The sequence below is a fragment of the Eptatretus burgeri genome, chromosome 4, assembly GCF_056783735.1.
Source record: "Eptatretus burgeri isolate ZD-2024b chromosome 4, Ebu_testis_v1, whole genome shotgun sequence".
NCBI classification, from domain to species: Eukaryota; Metazoa; Chordata; class Myxini; order Myxiniformes; family Myxinidae; genus Eptatretus; species Eptatretus burgeri.
Window position 1 is genome coordinate 125,282,358 of NC_140964.1, and position 25,748 is coordinate 125,308,105.

The 25,748-nt window shown below is 41.8% G+C and overlaps 1 protein-coding gene and 1 pseudogene across 5 annotated transcripts in view; one reads left to right on the plus strand and one right to left on the minus strand.

Annotated features, from left to right (window-relative positions):
* The window catches only part of LOC147029038 (uncharacterized), a 207,171-nt gene that overhangs the window by 102,711 nt on the left and 78,712 nt on the right, over nucleotides 1-25,748 (minus strand). For 2 of the 5 annotated variants that reach the window (XM_085879942.1, XM_085879939.1), the window contains exon 1: nucleotides 18,287-19,452. The exons of 2 other annotated variants lie outside the window; for them this stretch is intronic. The gene's annotated coding sequence lies outside the window, so the exon portion shown is untranslated. Of the gene's footprint in view, nucleotides 1-18,286; nucleotides 19,453-25,748 lie in introns of those variants that run through there. One more of the 5 variants, XM_085879943.1, reaches the window with a different exon arrangement.
* The window catches only part of LOC147029040 (uncharacterized), a 3,418-nt pseudogene continuing 1,271 nt past the window's right edge, over nucleotides 23,602-25,748 (plus strand).

Here is a 25,748-nt window from a genome sequence, read left to right on the forward strand (position 1 = left end):
ACACAAAATTTCAGCTTCCTACGTCACCCGGAAGGCACCGATGTATAATATCAGTGATTCAGTCAGTGAGTGGTTAGCATGAGCTTTATATATTAGAAATAGAAACTCGTAACTTAAATGATTTTCGATTCTAAAAGCATGATGTTATACTATACTGTGGTGATTTTGCAAACGTATGCAAAGACCTGGTGTCTGATAAGGCAATGCGTGGAAATTAAAGATTGCTAAAAGCAGAAAGACTTTGATGAAGCAATCTGCATCCTCAATACATTTGTTTAAAACAATTAAAACTGAATTTTTCAACATAGTTTTCTGCAATAGTTTTAACTGCATGTCCCTCAACCAGCCTGTTTCAGCCCACTCCAGGATGAATGCCGACATCGACACACATGTTCAGGGGTGTTTGGCAGACAATCAACATACTATGCTAGCCGAATAGGGTTGATGAGAGTAAGCAGCGCAGGAATTGAACCCACACCAGCAGGTGAAGAAAGAGATGTCACTAACCACTCGACCAAACTGTCAACTCACCTGCAGGATGACCCTTGTTTAATTTGTGCAACATTTATGTTCAGCCACCGACATACCAAACACTCTTTATACAAAGCAATAAGATTATAGATGCTCAACAAGACAATGGTCAACTTGTACGCATTGAAGAGTTTGATTCATTACTGCAAATTTAATATTCTTTCTCAACAACACTCAGATATATAGTTATCAACACCATTATTCTTCTGCAATAACTCTGGCTATTATGAAAGACAGGAATTACCCTTCAAGGGTACAATGAGACAATGGGTGTGATATAGGGATGGCTAAAGTGAGAAAATTAATTTTGAGCAAAGGAGGATAAGTGAGAGTTTTGGAGGAATGGCTTACGAGAAGAGAAAAAAAGTTTAGGAAGGGAAGGCAGGAGGTCGAGGGGAAAGAAGAGGTATGCATGGAGCATGTGGGAAGAGTGGTGGGTGAGGGTGGTGGTGGTGTCAACACTGTCATATTTGCATCTATAATAAATGTATGGAAATAAGGGAATTCAGATTGGAAATATATATATATATATATATATATATATATATATATATATATATATATATATATATGTATATGTATATATATATATATATATATATATATATATATATATATATATATATATATATATATATATATACAGTGTTACGGAAATGGCCCTGAGTAGGCTACTAAATATAGGATTAGCCCAGATCCCCCATTAAATGCATGTTTAGCTAGGCTGTTCGGTAAAATGGACGTTACATGTGTGTCGGGAGGTTTAAGAGGCTGTTTATTGTTTGTGCGGTGGTGGTGGATCGAGAGCTCCCTCTTCTTCCTTCCCCTCTCCGGACGACAGGGCCCGCCCAGTCGACTGATGGGGAGTGGCCTGGAGAGGGAGGTGGAGCTGAGGGGAGGAGTTTGTCGCCTTCATAAGGGGGAGGAGCCAGTGGCTTGGAAGCGAGCAAACGAAGAAGAGACAGTGGTCATTCTGCTGGGAGAGAAACTGGACCTGGGCACGCCGGGTCTGCCTTCTGTGGCCTGGAGAAGCAAGCCAGGGCCGAAGGAAAGGAAGGGAAAGGACTGCAGGAGGTCTGTCTGCCCTCTGCTGGATGAGAGACGACTGGTGGGAGTCATTATCTGCTGTGTAGGGGACGGCTGTGTCTGTCTGCAATCTGCTTCGTGAAGGAGGCCTGGTGAACAGGCCATGCCTGGACTTGTGTGCTGGACATTGTGAGAAACCAGCTGAAACCCATTGTCGATCTGACGGTCTTGTGCCGTCGACCTTACGCGGGGTCAGAGCGCACGGAGAACGCGTGCGGTGCGACAAAGGAAGGCGAGCGCCATCTTGCCACGCGGCGTGTTGGAGATGGAGGCTCGAATCCGTGGACATCGGCTTGTTACGAGCGGCCTTCATGCTTTTGACACTTTCCTCTCGTCCATGAAACATCACCAAGTACTCTGTCTTGTCTGCATGCTGTCTGTCTGTCTTGTCTGCATGTTGTTTAAGGTATATCTCAGTAGGGACCCCCTCAAAACCCGTAATCCGTAGTTCCCTAGTTAAGAACGGGTTATATATTAATTAAAACATTGTCGTGAATATTTTGCTTGTGTTGTTCCCCAATAAATCTGGTTGATTCGGATGAAGTTGCCGCTATGGATTAATTTGTGTCACGTCGAGGAACGATCAGTTCGATTGGCATATAAAACCAAAATGGTTACAGACTGGCAGAAAATGCTCGGCATCTGACAAAACCAGTCTGTAACCAGGATTCTATTTCCCCAACTGGTAAGGTCCAGGATTACGTTGGTATCGCGATTGAAGACGCGTGACCCGAGGCCTTTGCCAAGCCAGCCGGCGTTATAAACCCCGGAGACGGCGGTGGTGAGGGTGGCGCCCAGAGTCGGGTGAGAATCCCGCCACCCCGGATCTGCAACAATACATTAGCGGGGTATGCTTACTCATTGTAAACAATAACAAGCCGTGCTTCCCCATTGTCTCGGGTTGCTCACCTGGATTTGATTTTTCATTAATTTATTTTCACTATTATTTTCATTTATTTATATTTTCATTGACGGATGCTTTCCAAGGGTTCTGTGATTTTTCTTGGTGGATCGGCTTCGATCAGTCGGCCATCATTATGAATATGTAAGATATTCATTCCAACCCAACTGGTTTTATGGGAGCAATAATGCCAATTTGGTGGGTAAGGATTTATTGAACCTCATCACCATGTCATCAGATTGTGCATTGCTCCCTTCGGTTATTCCGTCTTGAAACCAACGCGACTACACCATTCCAGGTCCATTAAAATTTGTGGCCAAAACTGTCTGTAAACATGGATTTGCAAAACACCGTCTGTCCTGAACTACATAATTTCCCCCAATTGTTACACAAATAGCTAACTTCTTACCACCTGTAATAGTCTGTGGTTCTCTACACATTCAACAATCAGACTGCCACTTCAGGATTTGACATTTACACATGGGTGCAACCCACCAACAAGCCATCCACGACCTGAGAGTTGAAACAAAATCATGGGGTTCGCTTGTCTTGGCTCCTGCTACTCCCTGTGCCACAAACGAAACCTCGGAATTCAGGGAAACCATGACCACTGCAGCCGTGCAGCTTCACCTGTTCATGCCCGACTCCAAAAGTTGAAGCAGTTCTCCGACCTGATCCAAAGGTATCCTCTCCCAAGGTAAACCTGGCAGTCATTTGCCACCAATAAATTCAGTCAAATTAAACAGGAGTCACACAACTCCACCACCAAGACATTCACATCATACTTAGTCATGCTGAATTACATCTTTAAGCTACCACATGGCCTAAGATTATTGCTGGTACTCCAGTAGTGAGTTGGAGGCTATGGCTCTTCATTGGAGAATTTTTTTTTTCTCACATCCACCGCTACTATTGTATTAGTTTTTTTTTTTTTACGACAGGGATAATAATGGTGTCAGTAGCTCGAACTGTTTACACCACAGCCTTACTCAGTTCACCTTCAATATTCGACCCAATTTGAAACTTTTCACCAACTGAACAACAATTAATCATTTTGTCAGGAGGTGAGGGAACCACTTTGCAATCAATGGTCAAGGACCATGTACTCAGCCTCAACCTGTCCTGATTCTCTGGAGGTCCTTCTGGGTACATTTCCTCTGACCTTTCCTCATATTACGAGGTTGGACCACCTGACCTCACCTTTGGTCAAGTTTCCTGTATCTCCACATGTGGCCAATCTTACCACACCAGTAACAAAATGCCAGAAAAAGTAACCTCTGTGATGAAGAGTTGAGACCTCCAGGACCAGGTTTACTACTAATAGATAATACCTGTCCCAGGCTCACCAGATGTAAACTCCAGAACATTTTGCTGTGATCAAACATGTTTCTGAAGCATCCTGGTGAGGTTAAAATTTGATCACTTATTTCTCTTAAAATCACAGCAAAATATTTTTCCTTCGCCTGGTCATCCATATCAGGAGGTGCTAACTGGCGAACAATGAGCCGAGGTTGGTCTGCTCCACAGCTGAGTATCTGCAGATTGGCTAGCCTGTGTACACACTCAGCTGCCCTATGGATGTACTCAAGATGCTGGAACTCCACCAAGACTCTCTTCTCCTAAACTGGCAGAAAGACCAGGCAGAAATCTCTTTCGTGCTAACCTACTCCTGCTTCGGCAACCATGACGCAATATGCAACGGTCACAGTCTGCTCGATATCCTGAGCCAGTTCAAGAATAGTCTCATATGAGTGACATTTTAGATTTTGTAGTTAAGCCTATACCAATTCACTTCAGTACTCCATATCAATATGTCAACGAGAGAGCTCATAGAACATGTTACCCAACGCAGTGTTGAAGTATATCTTCAATTTTAATAAAAGAATGATTTTAAAAATCGTTTAAAAAATTCCTGGTGTTTAGCGCTGTTGAAGCAGTGTTATAAATCACCGTAATTCACCATCCTTATTTAACATGTCCAAGTACTGCAAAACAGAATGGTTTTGAAAGTGCAAAGAAGGTGATTTGTGTTCTACAGTGTTCAAGTATATAATTCAAATTAAATAAAATAAAGATTTCAAACGTCTTCTAAATAAATAACTTCCAGAATTTATCGACGTTTCAGCACCGTTGATGTTGTGTCTATTACACCACCCCATCTGACATGTTACATTAGTTCTTTGTGCCTTTTGTTTGTGTCCTTTATGACATCCTTAAAAACAGTGAGTTCCCTGTTTGTCATGATTTTCAATTTTGTTTGACTGCCAGATAGGTAGACAGAATAAAAAAAATATTATGTTACTCCTCTCTGCAAATGTGTGATCAGGACGATTTCAGAGACAAAGTACTGTCAAACGGCAGGTTTGTTTTCCGATTTATGTTCGAAATATAACATTCAATTTAAATTAGTTGTTCCTCAATCATAAACTGACATTTACAGACAGACAGGAACCAATTGCTTTACCCCAATTCTTGCTTCGCGTGCACGGGGTAATCAAGGACCACAATGATTCCTCGGCTCAATATTTGCCCTTCTGCGATCACATTTCGCACTTCTCCAGCAGGTATATGCAAAGTAACCATAAAATTACCAGTGTGTTCAGCCTCTGTCCAGCTATTCATTGGCGAAACACTCAAATTGAGTCAGGAAAGACTCCAGGCTGCATGCTCCGTCAAAGTTTATCAATACAATGTCCCGAAACAAGACTCATCAGTGTTCTAGGTAGTTGGGCTAAGCAATGTGCTCGTGCTATTAATTATTTGAGCATTCATTGCTTTTATGCAGTTATTGAACTACCCAACAGTTGTGAAATATTTGGGATAAAATGAAGTTCAACCTCATCCTGTGCATCCTCCATTAACTCAGTCCTGAATCCTGGTGGTGCATCACATTCTGCCTCCATGGTGTTTAGTAACAAACAATCTTCAAGATTAATCAAATAAATTCAAATTTTCAAAGGCCAGGTTTTCACATCAGGGGCGTTATTCCATGACATGACAACAATTGTCATAAACCTCTGGGTGTCACTTTTTTACTCCCCAATAATGGAGCTCTTATAATTGTTGCCGAGAATAACTAAAAGGGTCGATACCTGTTCTCTTTCCTTCACAAATGGTTTAATTTTGAGATTAATTGCACAACAAAAGCAAATGAGTAACCACCTTGATTGTAAATGATTAATTCAATGTAGGCAGGCATACAGGAACGGAAATGAAAGACAACAGGAAATGAATAAACAATGAAAATAACTAACGACATGTGATGGGTCAGTGGAAAGGAGGGGGGGGGTTGGGTAGTGAATGATCAAGAAGAACAATAAAATCAAATGAGAAGGCCTGATAGCTTGGGAACTAGATATGTCATGGGGGCTGGCAGGGTAGCCGTGGAGATCTGCACATCTACCTCCAGGCCATCTATCCTGAGTTTGAATCGAGACAGACACAGCTATAAACGGTTACCTGGTGTTACGCATGCAGGGTGATGCATCAATGTGTGCACCGTCCATCGGATGGACTTCAAGCCGGAGGACCAGTACTGTGGGAGTTGGAGGCTGGCAGGATTGTCAAAATGTACGCACACTCGCCTCTAAGTTGTCTAGTCTGGGTTCGAATCTAGACCCCACTCGATAAACTGTCATCCCGGTGTTTCACAGGCAGGGTGATTCATCAATGTGGCCGCAAACCCTCAGATGGACGTTAAACTCGGCATTCCATCTGCTGGCATTAATTGGGAGACATTAAAGATCCCACAATGTCCTTCGTGAAGAGGAGGTGAGTTATCACCTGGAACCTGAACAAATCACAAATTCCTGCAACCTTCATTCGAGTCTCCTGCATCGGAGTAGCGACCCATCCAGGAGTGCTTTGGACCTTGAAACGTTTCTCGACTCATCGTAATCCACCCTGGAGCTCTGTCGAGTTTTGGCCTATAATTAACGAAATATATATATATATATATATATATATATATATATATATATATATATATATATATATATCATGAAAAGAGTATTCCACTTTAATTCAGATCCTCTGGCTTCATTCCCACTGGGAATGCCATGTTGCCTAACTTATAAATGTTGCCATGCAATGAAAACTGTATATTTCCACAAAGCAGGATCTCAAGAAGACTTGGAAATATCAATGTTTGCAAAGGGAACCCTTCCTGCCTTCCTGTTGCATAAAAACCTGGAAAATCACACCTGCCCTACTCCACTGTTTTCATCTCAGCTGGGATCTTTTGTTGAGCTGCAGCCATGCCGCCAAGCAAGGAATGAGATTGAAGGGCTAGTGGCAGAGTGGGGCCTCCCTTTGGTTAGCCAAGACACTTTCAACGAGGTATTTAGATATTTTTTAACAATTATGATATCATACATACATATTTCAATGATCGGCATATAAATGTTAAAATTAAAATCATTGAGTCTGCTGTTGTATGTTCTAAGCTATCTTGAATTAATTTGGTGTGATAACTTTCTTCGTATCATTCAATATTGAGTTATTTGCTCACATGGGATCACGTGACCCAGTATTACTATGGGTGTAAGGAGGTAACTGTTGCCCTGACTATTATGGTCATTACCCCGCAAGTGTAGCACAAAGTGGGGTTAAGCAATTGGTTCAGTGTGTTTGTATATCAGTCTATTTCTCTGATGGAGGAGCTATTTCATTTTAATTGAATTTTATATGTTGAACATTATAAAACATGAATCAGAACTCAAATCGGAACAGGAACCTGCAACTTTGCAGTACTTTGGCTATAAATTTGGCAAATTGTACGGAATCTCATCCCGAGCACGCATGCACCCTCGCAGTACAGTATAGCGATTGCTTCAGTCTGTTTGCCTCTCTGGCAGTGAAACAAAATTAAAAATTATTTCAAACATGAAACTTACTGTTTTTAGCAACGTCATTAAGGACACAAACAACAGGCACAAAGAGCTAATTTAATGTGTAAAATAAGGTGATGTAAAAGACGGTGTGTCAATGGCACTAAACTTTCAAAAAAAGTTTTTTTTTCTAGTCTTTAAAACTTTTATTGTTTCAATTTAATGACATGTTTGAATACTGGAGCACACAAACTACCATGATTTATAATCCCAAATACCTCCAGCTTAGCAGTACTTGAGCAATATTTTTACGTCTTCTTGACCAATCAATGCTCTGAAGGTGGAGTCTTCTGCATGCTCTGAAGGTGGAGTTGGCAGAAGGTTCATCTTTGAAATCTGGACTATTCCTTTTGACCAATCGGCTTGGTGCACCTGTGGTTCAAAGTTTACGAACAAAGCCAATAGAGATCATGCTCGGAAATGCAAAACAAGAGTTGAAAACACCCTTCCCACGTCCTTTTTCTTTAGACTCCATGGGATAATGTGTGCTCCAACATGTTCAACTCTTGTCTCCATTAGGTCAACAAGTATGCAACACTGGATGTATGCACCGGGGTTTGGGGCTAAATTGAGAAAAGGAAGACAAGGGTGGATGATTTATGAAAGAAAGAAGGGGAGATGAATGTGGGATAAGAGAAAGGACAGAAGACTGGGAAGAGGTAGGAGTAAATCAGGGGGTGGGAGAGGAGGAACATATTAAAAAAAAAAAAACATGAAAGTGGGTCGTTAGGGTATCAAAAATCCCACTACATTTGCATGTCACAAATAGATGGAACTAGATTTAAATTTAATAATTAAAATAAAAGGCCCCAGATTATTTATTTTAAAACCCACAACCAGACGAGGTGGCAGAAGGGTTAGAACATCCACTCTTAGTGTGGGAGGTCAATGGTTCAAACCCTGATCAAGTCGTACCAAAGATTAAAAAAAAATAGTTTGTGCAGCTTCCTTGCTTGATGCTCATGGTTAGAGAAGGATAAAGTACAGACAAACAACCATTGTGGTAGCTTGATGGGCCTAATGAACTCCTCTTGTATTGAAGTTACTTTTAAAGGAACTTGTATTGTTTTTATTACAATGCTTAGGTGTGACATCAGTGTTCGTTTAACTATTAAACTTTTCACGAACTGTCTCTTCAAAAGGAACTGTGTTGTTGTAAAAGTTTATGATAAGTCATTAGTACACACACACACACACACACACACACACACACACACACACACACACACACACACACACACACACACACACACACACACACACACACACACACACATACACACACATACACACACACACGAAATGCAGCTAAATATCCGAAATCCTCACCAAACTACCTCGCACATCAAATGGGTATCGGAAAAATTGTTACATCCACAGGTGATCTATCATATTCCACGAGGGCTCATTGATCTTCCCGGCCGGTCAGTCTTGAACAAGCACCAGGAACAGTCGAGATAAGAAGATCAATGAAATTTTTAAATCATCAAGGACTTGTCAAAAGCAATAAACAAGTGTTTTCTTTCTCGGCTCCGATTGGAACGAAGCCTTGTGCCATGCCATACATTAAGCCGACTGTTCGCTCAAGAAAAGTTGATAAAAGCACAAACAATTGTTTTCTCAATTTATCCGCACAATGATAAAGGAAACTTTTGATTTTACTGCAGTAGATATGGATGAAGGTAAACATAAAATCTCTCTTATTTCTTGTTTTTTTCCCCCAAAGTAATCACTTAATACGCAGAACGAATTGATGGAGAATGTGATGTAAACTCAATCTAGACTGCTCAGAGGTGAGTGTGCCACACTCCAAGGTTCCTAATGAACGATGATGCAATTTGATTCAGATGGAAATGTTTTTGTTTTTTTGACTCCAGGTGGTGTTGATGTACTCTGGGGTGAACATTAGTTTTGTAGGATACAATCAGGCTGTGTTGAACAGATCTCTGGGCTGCAAATCTTAATTCAGTGTCAATGATGATCTGAAGGAATCCTGAGCGACAGATATACAACGATGGAGATCTTGAAATTGCAGGGAGATCTGTACATGAAGCTGAATGGTTTCTTTAAATATCATTGTAAAAAGACAGTCATTTTCTACCAGATATACACCAGTCAAGATGATCCATGTGGTCCAGTTGTTCAGATCAACACTACCTCATTTCCAGAGGATTGAGGATGAATCTTTTTTCTTACGTCGTGGCAGAATGCTGAAATGAAAAATAAATCCACCGTTCCTATTTTTTTTTTTTTTATCGTCTTATCGTGCAGTGCAGTACAAAGTAATAAAATGTATCATCATCATGAGTTATCTGCCCCACGGCAAGCCCCAGGCACCGAGGATGATGTCGCTGCCGAAACAGCTTCCCGGGCGACAAAAAACACTGGGTAGTTTGTCATTGCCTTCTCAGTGGGTTCAGAATTTGAACCTGCAGTCAAGAGATTATCAGTACAGAAGATCCGCCGGTGAAGTCAAACTCAGGAGCCCAAAAAATGAATGTCCATGACCGAGAATTGCCAAATATGACGTCATAAAATAAACTTTCCAGTTGAGCAGTTTGCATCGTGGCTTTCCTTCAGACTTCATGCCTTCTTCGTCTTTTCGACATAAATATAGCCGGTAAATTGGAAGCGAAATGTGTAAAAATTGAAAGGTAAAAAACGAACTCGTAAACCTCGAAAAGAGAGGATGTTTGATATATTATAAATGGTTTGTGTACACGTCACAGCACCGAGCTGCAGAAACACCATTACTTATGCTGCGTTTCAACATGTGAGCCATCCGAAAAAGGGGTGTACATACAAATACAACATATATATATATATATATATATATATATATATATATATATATATATATATATATATATACACATATATACATCCATACATTGGGACCATACTCTGTGAAGAACATTGGTGCTGCCTTAGCAGTGTCCTTGGCTATTGGGTACAATCCTGGACAGGTCGCCACTCAAACACAGGATACCAGCAAGCTGGTACTCATTATCCCGACTTCGGAAGGATGACAGGCAGAATTACCCCCACCTGGTATTAATTCAACAGCAAGTGCGATTTGAACTCACGGCCCCTTACTTAGATCCCAAAACCCAGCATTCTAACCATTAAGCCAACACCAGGCATATATATATATATATATATATATATATATATATATATATATATATATATATATATATATATGTATATATATATATATGTATATATGTATATATGTATATATGTATATATATATATATATATATATATATATATATATATGTATATATATATATATATATATATATATATATATATATATATATATATATATATATATGTATATATATGTATATATGTGTATATATGTATATATATATATATATATATGTATATATGTATATATATATATATATATATATATATATATATATATATATATATATATATATATATATATATTTATAAATATATATATATATATATATATATATATATATATATATATATATATATATATATATATATATATCTATATATATATATATATATATATATATATATATATATATATATATATATATATATATATATATATACATGATACTTCCATACATACCATACATACATGCGTCCTGATCGTACATACATACATACTCTTACTACCATACATAAAAGCAGACATACTCATACTAACCTACATAAATACATGGCATGCATACATACCTACATGATACATGCACCCATCACACTCGTCCTAACATACATGATACATGCATACACACATGCGTTCATAATCATACATACATGCTGTCAGGTCAGGTATGGGAGCATGCGTCGGAGCAGCGCGTCGCTGCGTCCACTTTCCGCCCGTACTCCAGGGGCCTCCGTATGGCCATCCCCCAGGCAGATGCCTGGCCCATCCCCATCTCCTTGAGATGCCGATCAACCAGCTGCAACCACGAGGCATGTCGTCGGCTCGTTGGCATCCTCCACTCACGAAGCTCCCTCGCTGAGAGAATCTTGTGAGCAGGATCAGCATCACGAAAACGAACCACGAAAACGAAAAAAAACGAACCGCAGCTGACACAGGTAATCAATCTCATCCGAGTGTCTCTCATGAACCACTTGTTGGACACAAAGTCTGACTAGCGAGAGCCAAGTATTCTCCGAAGAGACCTGTTACTGAAGAAGTAAAGCCTCCATCTCAGATGCTTGGTCCGAGTCCAAGTCTCACATACGTAAAGCAAGACTGGAAGCACCAAGGACTTAAAGAATCGGGCTTTCATCCTCCTGCATAGGTACTGACAGGACCACATCACACCTCCCAGCACTCTCACTTCCAGAGTGTAGTTCAGACATCAAATTGATCAGCTTGGGTGGTACCACCTGAAGACCAAGAATCCTCCAGAGGGCATCCAGATTCAGTGAATCAAATGCTTTACAGAGATCAACATAGGCTGTGAGCAGCCCCGGCCAAAACTCTCATCTGTGTTCGGTGAGGACCTGAAGAGCAAGGATACGGTTAATCGTTGACCTCTTTAGTGTAAAGCCCGACTGCTCTGGGCATTGGTGTTCAAGCAGATGGTGGCGGACCCTATCAAGAATTATCTGAGCAAAGACTTTGCCCAGAACTAAGCACAGCATCACGCTTCGGTAGTTGTTGCAGTCCTAGTGATCACCCTTCCCTTTTCAGAGAGGGACAACAAAGCCCCTCTTCCAGTCAGTTGGGATGATGCGTGTGTTCCAAACAGAGCACAGAACTGCATGCAACGACACGAGTACAGCATTTCCACAAGCCTTGAGAAGTTCAGCATAAATGCCACAGAATCAAAAAGCTTTACCCCTCTTTCAACCGGTTTGCAGCAGCCTGTGTTTCCACAAACGAATGTGGTTTACAGTTGATCGGAGGATCAGCAATAGGGATCGCTACACCCCTGATATCCAACTCAAAAGCTGGTGGGACAGCCTGGTACAACTACTCAAGGTAACCAGCCTAGTGGGCCTTCACTTCAGACACCTCTGTCAAGAGCCCACCACCCTCCACTCTAACTGCGGTACACCGAGTACAAATTCCTCTGCAAGCAGGACGAGAATCACTTGACCACAGGTGATGCTCTACCCCCTCACAGATTCCTCGCGCATAGGCCTCCATGTCCACTCTCATCGCACGTACAGTTTTATGCCTCAAGTGCCTGAACAGCTCAGCTCTGCCAATAAGCTTGGCCCTGGTACTCTGGTTTATGGTACCCAGTATCCCTTGGAAGACAAAGTTCATCTTCACCTAATGGTGTGTCTGAAGACATCGACCAGCAACATCAAGGATGGCAGTTTTGAAGGCACTCCACAACTTTTCAGGATTCCACAAAACACTCAGAACCCCCAAATCCCCACTCAGCCTGTTCGCAGGCTCCTCAGCTACCCTCTCATCTCTGAGCTTGCCAACATCCAGCCTCGGCTAGAATGGTGCCATTCTCCCAGATTTTATGCTGCAACTTCAGAGTTGCTACCACAAGGTTTGATCAACCACAGTATTGCGGAACTGAGCACTCCGGTAGACCCTGCAGTTCTGAATCATCCTCCAGCGACCAGCGAGCACATGGTCAATCTCCTTTGCCACACTGCCAGCATTGGAATATCAAGTCCAGCAATGAGCCTGTGGGCACTGAAACCATGAACCAGCCACCCTCAGTCCACAACTCCTTGCAAAGTCAAGGAAATTTGTGCTATTCTGGTTCACAGTTCCAGACCAATGGGGACCAACACATGTTTCATAACCATCCCTATCAGTTCCAGTCGATGCATTGAAATCCCCCAAGACGAGAAGAGTATCTCGCCTGGGGCACTGATCAACCACAGACTCAAGCACGGCATAGAATGTGTCCTTCACGGTGAGATGACTCGCCTTCGTCGGAGCATATACAGAGACCACAGAAATGGCACCCAAGTAGTGATGCATCCTCAGTCTCAAAATATGCTTGTTGACCAGTGTTACCTCAATTATCATGTTCGCCAGCTTATTGGACACAGCTACAGCAACTCCTTGGGCATGGTAATCATCAGAGCGATCAGACCAGTAGTGGGTGGAACCCCCACCTTGATCTCATCACTATCCGGTCTCCGAACCTCAGAGAGTGCTGCAATACCGATATCCAAACGCATGAGCTCAGATGATAGCAGAGACAGGTGATCATCCTCTCTTAGGGATAGGACATTCAAGGCACCCACCCGAAGGGACCGCCTCAGGTTAACCCAAGCAGACCACAGTCTAGTGGATGACACCTCAGCACCACGCCGACACACACCACCGCAATCTGTTCCAGTGAGGTTACTCCATGCTTTTCCTCCTATCATGAAAGAATGGGGGGTCCTGAAGGCTTTGCCCCAATCCTATCATCTGGAGAGCTGCCCTGCGAAGGGCAGCTGCACCGGAGTCACTCCCACAAAGTGGGTTTTCAGTTTTCTTTGCGGTTTTTGTGTGTTTTGAGGTGGCCAGAGTGCAAATCCTGCCACCAACCTCCTGAAAAAATGTAACCCAGCTGCAGGAGGTCATCCACAGACACAGTTGAGCATCAGATGTGGATGGCCGTTGGCTCACAATGAGCTCCTCCGTCCTTTGACAGGTTTTGTTTTTAATTCTGCTGGGTGTCCAAATCCATACACGCTCCTCACCAGGAAACCTGGCAGGGGAGACGGTTTCGTCGCCGACAGCCTGACCATGGAACAGGTTAGTACAGGTTTACATGGTACCTGTAGCAATTCACAGATCTAATCTAACCTGACCTGACAATGAATAAATACATGATACATACTACGAGTCATGTGTCACTGCATACATACATACTGTACTCACATACATACGCACATACACGTCACACCATACATGATGCATGTATGCATGCATACATACATATACTAAAACTAACATGCAGACACTCATAATAACATTCATGATGCATGCATACTCATACTAACATTCATGATACATGTATACCGACATAAATACATACTCATACATTCATATAGATACAAACATTCATACTCGTAGTAACTGACAAACATGATCCATACATACATGACACATGCATACATCATACTCTTACTAACATGCATACGTATTCATACTTACATACATGACACATGCATACTTGTACTAACATGCATACCTCCATACTTGTACTAGTAGGCATACATACCCACAAATACATACACGTCACACCATACATGATACATGCATGCATACTCATACTACCATACATGACACATACACTCGTGCTAACATGCATGCATGCATACATACGTACTCGTACCATCATGCATACATACACACTCGTACTAACATATATGATGCATGCACATATACTCGAACATGCATACATACGCACACATACATACTCATTCTAATGAATACACACACATACTTTACAAACATACTTGTACTCACATACATACAATCGTACGAACATACATAGATGATGCATACATGCATAATTAATACTTGCACCAACATAGTAACATGCATACATACATACTTGTACTAACATACAAGATACAATAATACCAACATAATCGTACCAACAGAAATGATACATGCACACATACAACAGAAATGATACATACACACATACTCATACATACATGATACTTCCATACATACACACAAGTACAGGGACTGCACACGGAATGATTGAACATGTCCACCATGAGCCTCGACCTGGTCACACAGAAACTCAGTATTATAAGTCGAGTACAAAGCATTAACCCTTTTGTGTCTGGTGTCCGCTATGTAGTACAACGAAAGGAAATGGTCTCCTGGTAATTATCATGACAGAAAACGGATGCCTCATGTGTCTGATCACAGAGGAGCCGTTCCACTTCATTTTCCAACAAGAGAGGTTGCCACACTGTGTGTGTGTGTGTGTGTGTGTGTGTGTGTGTGTGTGTGTGTGTGTGTGTGTGTGTGTGTGTGTGTGTGTGTGTGTGTGTGTGTGTGTGTGTGTGTGTGTGTGTGTGTGTGTGTGTGTGTGTGTGTGTGTGTGGTGTGGTGTGGTGTGGTGTGAAATTATGAATGTAGTACACTACTATTGCAATATTACAATACTACTTGCGGGCACAAAGGGGGTGTACGCAGCTAACCAGCACGGACATCCGTGTTCAATACGTTGATGAAAAGTTCAGACCTTGCTGAGTTTTTCATACAGTGCTGCACTTTCAACAGAGACTGGATAGGCGACAGTGTTTATATTATTATATAACATACCTCCTCTTCTTGTTCTTTACAAACGGCCCCAATTGTTGCCACCTTATTGAACGGTCGGTCGGAAGAAAGTTTTCACCCAAAGTCTTTCACAAACCGGCTTGCCAGGCATGACGTTCGATCGAAGGAGATTTGGGCAGGAATTTGTAATTTGTTCCTGGGTGCTGGCGACGGATCACTCGATTGGTCTTCGCGAAGGACGACACCGTGGACTATGGAGTCAATAAGGTGGGCCGGCTAATGCGAGCAGGTGAGACAGCCGTATTAACGTCCACGGTCTACCGGGGTCCATCCGAGGGGACGGCGTTCTTTGTGATGCAACACCCATAATCAGATGTCATTCACAGTCGCGTCGGGAATCGAACCCAGCGCCATCCTGCGGTGGTTGTTCGCTGGGAACGGTGACCGTACGCCGTCAGAACCGCCGTTTTTACGGTCGACTCGAATGGAGTCCGGGGGTCGTTGCGCGTCCTGAAAACTCCATGCGGAGGATGAACGAACGTCACGCGCGCGCATTCTCCTGCACGAACGGCCGGACGCGTCACGTTCCCACGGGGATTCCTCTCGCAGGTATCACCGAGGTGTGTGTATGTGTATGTGTATGTGTATGTGTATGTGTATGTGTATGTGTATGTGTGTGTGTGTGTGTGTGTGTGTGTGTGTGTGTGTGTGTGTGTGTGTGTGTGTGTGTGTGTGTGTGTGTGTGTGTGTGTGTGTGTGTGTGTGTGTGTGTGTGTGTGTGTGTTTTCCGTTAATTGACTTGGAAAGCGTCCTGACGGTGGCAACGTTGACAACAGAGCAAAATTGAGTGACGAACTCGGCTCGGGTTTCGAAATACCATTCGGAACTTTTTTTTTTATCATCAAATTAACAATTATTCTCAAACTTAAAATCTCATGAATGGGCCGAATGATGTTAGTCGTGCTGAAACCTCCTGTGGGCAAGGTGTCGGACGCGTGTAGTTTGGGGGTCATGCAGTGCGAGCACGTTCATTGGCAATCGCAGATTGCTGGAGGAATCAGAGCGTTCGACTGTGGTTTGAAGGATTACTCTTGATGGGGTTCGCAAGTTAGTGGAGCAAAACGACGGTTAAGTGGTGGCGGTTCTGTCTGGTTGTGCAGGTGCAAGCGAAGGTACGTGCAGTGTGTTTACGAATGAACAAGGCACGGTGTTTTCCTTTTGCACACACACAGTCGAGGCTCGTGGAAGAACTAGAAGCTCAAACTCTGAATAGATCAAGACACAACAGAACAAAAGAAACGCTAGAGAGAGGGAGGAGGGAGGGGGGGGCACTAACAACAGAGTTGAAGCACAAAATAGAGGTAGACTTGGACAAACAACGGGTGCAGGAAGGAATGAGGTGCAGAGAAGGACGCATGGGATGGACAAGATGGAAACGTAAAGAAACCAGGACGGCACTCGGAAACTCATCCGCCTAGTTTCGTCCGAATCCGTCCATAAATTTTGGGAATATCGTGCTACATAATATCGTTTTTGGATTTTTTCTCAATTATGAAGAATCACTTTCAAAATATATTTTTTTTAATTCTCCCATCTTGATCCACATCAGGATCTTCACCAAATTCGACGAGATTTGCGCTCGTCACACACCCAAGTTTCATCCGAATCGGTTCACAATTTTTTGGGATATCGTGCTCCGTATTGATTTTGTTCTTATCTTATCTCTCAATGGTGAAGAATCACTTAAAAAAAAAAACTCAGATCCGGATCTTCACCAAAATCGAATCATTTGGTCCTTGTCACACACACCCAAACTGTGCACCAAATTTCGACGGAATCTGTCCATAACTTTTTGAAATATCGTGCTCACAGACAGACAGACAGACAGACAGACAGGCAGACAGACAGATGTGAAAACCTAACCTCCATCCACCTTTGGTGGCGAAGTTGATAAATAAATCCATTCCGACAATCCAACACAAGTGTAGAAGGGGATCACACACACACACACACACACACACACACACACACACACACACACACACACACACACACACACACACACACACACACACACACACACACACACACACCGTTTGATGTTACATCATCCATCACACACACGGTGGTCTTCGTGGATGTGCTGGGCCCCTGATATGGTCCACAGTCTCACCACCGCAAAGGCCGTGGTGACGTTATTGATAACTGCGGTTGAACCGCAGTGGACAGCAGGGTATTTGAGACGGCGCTTCTTCCTTTCCGCGAAGCGACAGCGCGTTTCCAACAGCGAAAACGTCGGGGATGCACGGACAGCACAACCCGAGCCGATAGCTCCGCACGAATCAAAGCATCAACTACAAGAGGTCCTAATTGTAGGCACAGATCGACAGACTTGACACGTAGACATTGTCTATCTCTTACAATTTATGAAACGTTATATTCCTTAATTGGGTCTTCTCGATATCGACCACGAAGACCGGCTATCAGCAGCACCATGTACACTCAATACTTTTAACCGACTACATGTTTTTAAGCAACATCCCGAGCGGACGGACCAACGACACCACCAAGAGGGGTCCACATTGCTCCCACCTGTAATAATATCCCCCCACCCCCCAAACTCCCCGATGCCTGCACGCGTGGACAATCTGGGCCGTATACCTGTACACCGGAGACTCTGACTGCACGTCCTTTCACATCTCCCGCAGGCACTTCACGGCCGCTCCTCCAGATCCCGATACCGTGTACTGATAGACCTTCGAGACTCGCAGCTAGCCCCGCAGGTCACCGTGCTCTAGATGTCCCTCCTGCACGCCCGTCCCAGCGCCTGCAGAAGCGCGCTTGGATTCTCGTTCCTGCGCTCCTTTGGACCCCGCGGAACCCCGACCGAGCGTCCGCGCAGCGCAATGGAGCTCGAAAGGACGTCGGGCGATCAACACGCTTCCCCGCTGCAGTGAAGGAGGCGCTTTTGGGACGCGCGTCGCGATCTCCAAATCTAACATTTCTCGGCGATCAACGTCCGAAGAACATTTGCAGGGAGACTGCGCGGATCTGCAAACAGGTTTCAGGGCACGATTGTACCAGATGATCACCGACTTGTGCTTGATCCCAACACGTACCCCCTCCTACACTCTCCATGTATTTCCCCCTCTTCTTTCAACAACCCCCCTCCCATTCCTGCCGTCACCACGGCTATCCTGAACCCGCCCTTCTTGCTCACCCACCAGGGTATAGACTAGATGGCAGCTCAAAGGATGCTCCAAGAAATCTCGAGGGGAAAGCAATGACTTGGCACCAATGTGCGATCGGAGGAAGAGCAAATTGGCTGCTCCAAACTAGGGACGTGTTCGAAGGGGTTGCAGACCATCGAGGAATGGTATAACAGTCAACCCTATGGACTGCTCGACAGATGATAGAAAAATAATGGCATATGATCCAAAAGACGTTATGTTTGCAAAACATGTCATGGGAGCTTTTGAACTCCTTGAGTGCAGACGTGACAGCCGGCTTAAAGTCCGATGGAAGGACGGCGTGCTCTGAGATTCTGCGCCTCCGTCGAGTCCGATTGTGTGAAGGAGACAAGTCGAAGCATCACGTGTGACGAAATTGTCCAGTCGTTTAGTGGCCAGGTCAGAGGACGACACCTTCGGTCGGACAAGTGCAGCCCAGAAATTCCAACCACCCGAAGAAATCGGGAAACTTCAGAAAAGGAGCTTTTTGTTCGTTCGGTTGGTATGAATTACAGAACCAATTGCGGAACCAGCGGGGAAGCGTGTTAGTGGAACAAAAAGTAGGCCACAGGTGAGTTGATGGTATGACGCTCAATAATTGTCGAGTTCCAGGAAGAAAAGCCCAATAAGTTGGTGTAGCAAGCCGTTAGGGGGCAGTCTCCGGAAAGCGTGCGCTCATTTCCCCCGCTCCCCTCCAGCCCCCCCCACCCCCACTTCCTCCTTCTTCCCCACCCTGAGCCTGCACGCCTCGCCCTGTCCATCCACCCGTACCAAACGCTACATATTCCCCGGCACGTCGAGGTTCATCGACGAAGCTGCTTCACGAGAGCGCGGGGCAATTAACAGCCTCCGCCGTCGGAATGCGCGCTCCTAAAGCATACGTCGGAGCGCCGTGGCCCTTCCAATTGATGGTCCCGTGGAATTGGAGATCCTTTTTGTGGTTGACCAACACCGCTCGGTTCTCCGGAGCACTTGCGCCGCGCGCACCTTTGTTGGCTTCTTCCACTGATGTCCCCCTTTTGTAACTCGCTCCGATTTTCCACTCGGCCTGTGTTTCCGTTGCCTATTGCCTCTTCTCCCTCCCCAAGGATCCGTCCCTGTCCAGTCCCTGTCCTCCGCCCCCGCATCAATCCCAGGTTTATGCCTCTGGCTCTAACAAGCGGCCGCATATGAAGGGTGTCGGTGTGTACTTTACCCCCACCGGAGACTATGTACATACACCCCCTCCCGCCTACCCCTACCACCCCCTTTTTCATCTATCGCGCAAATGCGCAGCGGCCCTTCCACTTTTCCAACCGCATGACCTTTGTTATCAACGAGTAATTCTGTATTTCATCCCACGTTCTCCGTGTTGCATAAAACATTTGACTGTGTGTTCAAACTGCGATCCAGCCTGAACTTCAGTTCGAATCCAGACCGAGCTGTTTTGGGCGACCATTCTTGGAGGAAAATTCGTAAAACCACCTCTACATTTCCTTATACACATTATTATTATTATTATCCGACAACAATATTCCATTATTGATCATCCTCCATATTGATCGTACAATATTACTTTATAAGGTAAGTAATGTGAAGGTGAGCTAGCAGGAAGAATGGCTTAGTAACAGAGGTACACACACTCGCCTCTAATTAAGCTGTCTATCCTGGGTTCGAATTCCGACCCAGCTATAACTTGTCATCGCGATGTTTCACAGGCCGGGTGAGTGTTCAATCTGTGTGCTCGGTCCGTCAGATGGATGTTTATCAACTGGGCCTCATATCCCCCATCTTCTGGCATTCATCGTTTATAGATGTTAAAGATCACATAGTGTCCTTCACGAAGAGTAGACGAGCTATCGCCGGCATCATGAACAAATCACAAATTCCTGCCCCAACTACTGCTGGGGGAGCAATGGCAAACCGCTCAGCAGGACTCCTGGCCAAGAAACTGCTTCGGCAGAATCAACGCTCCGGAACCCAGAGTACAGTACATTGGTCGGATACGAACCACACAATATACTACACTCTACCATGCTATACTATAATATACTATACTCCACCATGCTATACTATAATATACTATACCATGCTACACTATAATATACTATACCATGCTACACTATAATATACTATACTCGACCATGCTATCTATAATATACTATACTCTACTCTGCTATACTATAATATACTATACACTACCCATGCTATACTATAATATACTATACTCTACCATGCCATACTACAATATACGACATTCTACCATGCTATACTATAAAATTACCCCCGTGTGGGAGTGACGGTCATCTCTGTGAGAAATAATACCACACGTTCTCAATGTTCAGTTATGACCGAAGACTACTGCGCAGCTCAACTGCACAGCTCCACTGCGCAGCTCGAACTGCGCAGTTTGGTTAAAGATGACTCGGCATTTTGGCGCACGTGCACGAAATTATATTTTGAAAATAAATGCCGACGTTTACATTTCGGGTTTTGAAACTTTTGCACCTTCGGCAGAAAATGTATAAATATAATATACAAGGTCAGCTGCTATGCAATGACACCATTCACTAACTTTTACCATGCCCAGTAGAGCATATATAGCCTCCTGAAGGTAGGGCAGTTTTTGCAAAGTTTGAAGTCACGTGACGCGAAAACGAAAGTGAAATTCGAAAATCTGGCCCGACCAAATTTAGATATTGTCCCATAGATTCATATGCCACAATCAAATTCAAGATTGCTTGAGAAATGTAGGAGGAGATAGATTTTGAAAATCGTCATTTTCGCCTTTTTTGGCCAACTTTGAAGTCACGTGACACGAAAACGAAAGCGAATATCAAAAATCCGGCATGATCAAAATTTAGATATTGTCCCATAGAATCATATGCCACAATCAAATTCAAGATCGCTTGAGAAATGGCGGAGGACATTGAATTTGAAAATCGTCATTTTCGCAACTTAAAAGGCCTCGTGACCTTGACCTTGACCTTCGGTGACCTTGAAAGTCATACCATCGTGAACGTCTCATCGACCTCTATCAGGATCAATAATGACTGGATCTCTCGCTTCAACTTCATTGTGAACGGACGGACGGACCCATATTACCCTTTCTCTCACATACTTTACCACACCATACTATACTATACCATACTATATCATACTATACCACATGATACCACACCATACTATATCATACTAAACCACACCATACCACACCACACCATACTACATCATACTCTATCATACTATGCCACACCATACGACACCATAATATACCACACCATACGACAATATACTATACTCTATCATGCTATACTATAATATACTATATGACACCACAATATACTATACTCTACCATGCTATACTATTCTATAATATACTACACCATACTATACCACACCATACTTTACCACACAACACAACAATATACTATTCTCTACCATGCCTTACTATTAATATACAAACATATATATATATATATATATATATATATATATATATATATATATATATATATATATATATATATATATATATATATATATATATACATATACATATACATATACATATATATATATATATATATATATATATATATATATATAATATACTACACCACACTATACCATACAACACCACACCATACTATATCATACTATACTACACCATACGATACCATACAAGACCACATTATACTATACCATACAAGAGCACACTATACTATTCCATATGATACCATACTATATCAGACAATGCCATACTATACCACACCATACTACAATATACTATGCTCTACCGTGCCATACCATACCATACTATACCATACTATACCACACCATACTATATCATACTATTCCACACTATATCATATGATACCACACCATAATATATCATATGATACCACACTATAATATACCACACCATACCATACCTACTATATCATACTATACATCATACTATACCATGCCATACGATACCACACCATACTATACCACACTATAATATACGACACCACACCATACTATAATATACGACACCACACTACACCACACCATACGGTATCATACTCTATCATACTATGCCACACCATACTACAATATACTATACCATATGACCCCACAATATACAATACTCTACCATGCTATACTATAACATACTATACTACAATATACTATGCTGTACTATGCTATACCATAACATACTATACCATACCATAACATACTATACCACAATATACTATAACATGCTATACCATACTATAACATACCATTCTGTACTATATCATAACATACCATACTATACGATACTATCCCATGCTATACTCCATTATACCACACCATACTATACCACACCATACTATAATATACTATACCACACCATACCATACTATATCATACTATACCACACCATACGATAATATACAATACCACACCATACTATACCATATGCTATCATACTATGCCACACCATACTATACCACACCATACTACAATATACTATACTCTACCATGCAATACTATAATATACTATACCACACCATACAATACCACACCATACTATACCATAATATACCACACCATACAATATCATACTATACCACACCATACTATACCACATGACACCACACTATACCACACTATACCATATGATACCACAATATACTTTCCTCTACCATGCTATACCATAACATACTATACCATACCATTACATACTATACCACAATATACTATACTCTACCATGCTAAACTATATTATACCACACCATGCTATACCATACTATACCACACAATACTATACCACACCATACTATACCATACTATACCACACCACACTATACAATACAATACAATACTATACCATACAATACTATACTGCACTATACCATACTACACCACACCATACTATACTACAATTTACTATACTCTACCATGCTGCACTACAACATACTATACCATACCATACTATACCACAATATACTATACTCTACCATGCTGCACTACAACATACTATACCATACCATAACATACTATACCACAATATACTATACTCTACCATGCTATACTATAACATGCTGTACTATAACATACCATGCTGTACTATATTATAACATACCATACTCTACTATATTATCCCAAACCATACTATAACATACCATGCTATATGATAATACACCATACCATTCCATACTATACTTCACCATGCTGTACTATATTATACCATGCTATACTATATTATACGATACCATACCATACCAAACTCTACAAATGATACCATTTTATATTATACCATATCATACTATACTGTATTATACCATACCATACTATATTATATTATACCACACCATACTATACCATATTATACCACACCATACAATACCATACTACTCCACACCATACTATACCACACTACACCACACCATACTATACCACACCATACTATACTATACCACACCAAACGATACCATACTATACACACCATACTGTACCACACAATATTATACCAGACTATACTATACCACAATATACGAAACTCCACCATTCTATACTATAACATACGATACCAGAACATAATACACTATACGACAATGTACTATACTGTACCATGCAATACCATAACATAACATACGAAACCACAATATACTGTACTATACCATGCTATACTATAATATACTATATCATAACATACCTTACTATGCCATACTATACTATATTATACCACACCATACTATACCATACCATACCATACTATACTATACCACACCATACTATACCATACTTTTCCACACAATACTATACCATAATATACTACACCATACTATACCACACCATACTATACATACAATACCACACCATACTATACCATGATATACTATACTCTTCCATGCTATACAATAACATACTATAATATACTATAACATACATTGCTGTACTATATTAAATATACCATACTCTACTATAGTATCCCATGTTATACAATATTATAGCATACCATAACATACCATGCTATACTATATTACACCATACTACACAATACTATACCATGCTGTACTATATTATACCATACTATACAAAACTATACTATATTATACCATGCTGTCCTATATTATACTATACCATACTAACCTATACTATACCATACCAAACTATACGAAACGATACCATTTTATATTATACGATACCATACCATACTGTATTATACCATACCATACTATACTATACGACACCATGCTGCACTATATTTTACCATACCATAATATACTATACCATGCTATACTATATTATACCATGCCATATCATACTGCACAATATTTTACCATTCCATACAATACCACACCAAACAATACGAAACGATAACATTTTAAAGTATACCAAACCATACCATATCATAGCATATTATACTTGACCGTGCTATACTGTACAGTACTATTGTATACCATACCATGCGATACAATATTACACTATATCATACTATACTCTACCATGCTATCCAATATCATATCATACTACACTCTACCATAATATGTGATTCCATGCCATAATCTACCAGACTATACTATACTCTACCATGCTATACAATATTATACCACAGCATACTATACTACACTCTACCATGCTATACTTTGGTATACCAGACACTACACCATACCATACTATACATGCCATACTCTATCATGCAATACCATATTATACCATACCATACCATACCATACTATATGATACAATGCTATACTATACTCCACCATACCATAATATACCATACTGTACATTATATCATACCATACTATACCATGATATGTGATTCCATACCATACTCCACCAGACGATACTATACTCTACAATGCTATACTATATTATACCACAGCTTACTACACCATACCATAATATATGATGCCATACTATACTATACTCTA